A 3,907-nucleotide genomic window follows, 5' to 3' on the forward strand; every position below is an offset into this window, starting at 1 on the left:
GCCCTTGTACACACAGTCGGACATTCCGACTGAAAATGTCCGATCTGACCATGTTGTCGGATAATCCGACTGTGTGTGGGCTCCATCGGACTGTTTCTGTCGGAATATCCGATGGACAAAGTTTTAGAGCTGGGCTCTAAAACTTTCTGACAACATGATCCAATCAGACTTTGTCCGATTGTCTGTAGAGAATTCTGATCGGACAAAGTGCCACGCATGCTCAGATCAAATTCCTAGACCAAAGCTATTGGTTACTAGCCTGAACGTAGTCACGTCGTAACAAAATAACGTCATCATGTTACGTACGATCGGATTTTCCGACAACTTTGTCCGACCGTGTGTATGCAACACAAGTTTCGGACAAAATCCGTCGGACAAAATCCGACGGATTTTGTTGTCGGAATATCCGACCATGTGTACAAGGGCTAACACATTGCATTATGAGTAAGTACTAGTTCAGCATGAAACTTATCAGCAGTTTTTTTCCCCATATTTTCACTGTGATTGGACTTTTTGTATATTAGAGGGGTTTACTGGAGTGCAGAGGTTCAGCCTAATAACCATAGCTGTGTGTAGCCTATTACATTAGGGTGTGCACCCCAAAGCTCAAAGACGTGTGTGTGTGTGTGTATATATATACATACACACACATACATACAGTATCTCACATTTTTGTAAATTTTTGTAAATATTGAGTACACTCCTCACATTTTTGTAAATATTTTATTATATCTTTTCATGTGACAACACTGAAGAAAATACACTTTACTACAATGTAAAGTAGTGAGTGTACAGCTTGTATAACAGTTTAAATTTGCTGTCCCCTTAAAATAACTCAACACACAGCCATTAATGTCTAAACCGCTGGCAACAAAAGTGAGTACACCCCTAAGTGAAAATGTCCAAATGGGTCCAATTAGCCATTTTTCCTCCCCGGTGTCATGTGACTCATTAGTGTTACAAGGTCTCAGGAGTGAATGCGCAGTAGGTTTGTTAAATTTGGTGTTATTGCTCTCACTCTCGCATACTGATCACTGGAAGTTCAACATGGCACGTCATGGCAAAGAACACTCTGAGGATCAGAAAAAAACAATTGTTGCGCTGCCGCTACATAAAGATAGCCTAGGCTGTAAGAAGATTGCTAAGACCCTGAAACTGAGCTGTAGCACGGTGGCCAAGACCATACATTACATGCATTATGTGCAGAGTTCAAGGTGTGCTACATGCAGAGTTCAAGGTGTGCTACCTACAGAGTACAGAGTTCAGGGTGTGCTATGTGCAGAGTACAGAGTTTAGGGTGTGCTACCTGCAGAAATTCAGGGTCCAGGGTGTGCTACGTGCAGTGTACAGAGTTCAGGGTGTGCTACGTGCAGAGTACAGGGTCCAGGATGTGCTATGTGCTATGTGCAGTGTACAGAGTTCAGGGTGTGCTACGCACAGATTACAGAGTTCAGGGTGTGCTACGCACAGATTACAGAGTTCAGGGTGTGCTATGCACAGATTACAGAGTTCAGGGTGTGCTACGTGCAGAGTACAGAGTTCAGGGTGTGCTACTCCCCCACCAAAAAATAAATAAAAAAATGATACGCTCATATGCATATGTATTTCACAGAAAATACAGTGCAACATTTATTGTAAAGTGCCAGTTTACAAAACAAAATAAGTTAACTTGTCAAACTAACAGAATAATCACCACAAGAACAGAGGGGGACAGCAGAACAGAGGGGGACACGGAGGAAAACTGGAGGGTGGCAGCAGCAAAACTGAGGGGATAGTAGCAGAATGGAGGAGGACAGTAGCAGAACGGAGGGGGACAGCAGAATGGAGGGGGACACAGAGGAAAACTGGAGAGGAACACAGAGGAAAACTGGAGGGGGACAGTAGTAGAATGGAGGGGGAGTGGGGGACAGCAGCAGAACGGAGGGGGAGTGGGGGACAGCAGCAGAACGGAGGGGGAGTGGGGGACACAGCAGCAGAACAGAGGAGGAGTGGGGGACACAGCAGCAGAACAGAGGGGGAGTGGGGGACACAGCAGCAGAACAGAGGGGGAGTGGGGGACACAGCAGCAGAACGGAGGGGGAGCATGCTCACTGTAACTAACAAAGTGTGTGTGTCACGTACCTAGTGGTGAGCCCGGAATGCAGAAGGAGACCTCTCTTGCATCCCCAACTCACGGCCCCTGATGGTGGTGACAGGAGGCAGGGGAGTCAAAAGTAGCACGAATGCCTGGCAGGATCAACAGCCGGAGGATGGATCAGGCTGACTTCAGGAACTGTAGCTGGACAAGCAGGCCCCAGTGGCAGTGGACAGGAACCAGTAGACAGAAGAAGACCAACAGTAACAGGTGGATTACTCAGGGGCAGGCACGCAGAAGAGTCGGGCAAGCCGGGCCAAACCAGACAGTCAGTACAGGAACAGATGCAGCAGGCAGAGGCAGGAACGTGGAACAGGCCGGGTCGGTAACGGATGAGCACGGATGGACCAGAGGATGAGACAGGTGCAGAGTCCTAGATAAGCCGGAGGTCAGAGGCAGGCAGAAGGCAGGGAAGGTCACAGGTCAGGCCGGGTCAATACACAAACAGATCAGATTCAGGCAATAGTCTCAGGAACGCTGTAGATCAAGCAGCAAGATCTGAAGGGAGAACTGGGTTTAAATAGCCTGTCTGACGCCAGTCAAATCACATGCCAAATCAGCGGCTATTGCCAGCAATGGCACCGTTCGAATCTGCATGATGTGCCAGTGGCAGGCTATCAACTTACGTGCTTAAAAATGAGAGAACTCATGATAGCCACTAACTGATCACAATCCATACTATGAAAATTTACATAGCCCAAGAGACATAAAACAGAGTCAATCTGGTATCATATACAAAGTTTAGAAAATCCAGCATTTCCTGCCAATACCGAAATAGCTTTGGACATTTCCAAAAGAGGTGCATATGGGCATTTACCTATGAATCTACGAATCCCAGCAACAAGAATCCACTGATTCCTGTGCCGGGGATTGACAGCTATGTGCAGATATGCTGTTGGTGGTCAGAACTTTCCTGACTGTTTGCACAATCAGCAAGTACTTGCTCATTACTAGCGGTGACTGTGGCTCGATGCACTTTGTGGATTTGAAGCATGCCTATGACATTTGCTATAATAAATGTTATGTGAAATAAATGTAAATGTGAAAATTACAAAATAAACCATACAAAAAGCACAGCCCACAACCAACAATCAGTACTTCAACCATAGCTTTTGTGCACCAGTCCAGTCCAATCATCCCATATTTCAATGATCAGGTGATCTGAGAACCCCCGCTTGAGAGATATTCTCAAGCACACTTACAGCAGACTCCTCTCTGTTTATCATATTCAAGGAGTCTAATGCCTGAAAGCGGATCTCTGGCATGGAGATTTTTCCCTTTAACTGCCCCAGGTCCCTGTCCTGAAGCCCCCTATACATACCTTTTTTCAGTAGTCTACTTGCTGGCTCAGTGACACCAATGCAGATTCCTCAGCAGGGGGGTGGGGACCAGGGGGTGGAGGCGTGCAGGTATTCTTCCTGGGTTTTAGAGCTTCTTAGTCTTGGAGTACTAGTGCAGCATCTCTCTAGTAATGATGTTTTAGAGCTTCTTATGCCCTGTACACACAGTCGGAAATTCAGACGGAAAAGGTCCGATCAGATTATGTTGTCGGAAAATCTGATCGTGTGTGGGTTCTATCTGACTTTTTCCGTCTGAATTTCCAACACACAAGGTTTGTTTCCGACAACAAAATCCGATCGTTTAAATTTCGATCGTGTGTAGACAATTCAGATGGACAAAGTGCCACGCATGCTCAGAATAAATTACCAGACAAAAGCTATTGGCTACTGGCCCGTTTATAGTTCCATTGTACGTATTTTGCATCACCCCGTT

This window comes from Lithobates pipiens, unplaced genomic scaffold (assembly GCF_037356315.1).
Source record: "Lithobates pipiens isolate NorthernLeopardFrog02 unplaced genomic scaffold, aLitPip1_a1.2 Scaffold_23, whole genome shotgun sequence".
Lineage (NCBI taxonomy): Eukaryota > Metazoa > Chordata > Amphibia > Anura > Ranidae > Lithobates > Lithobates pipiens.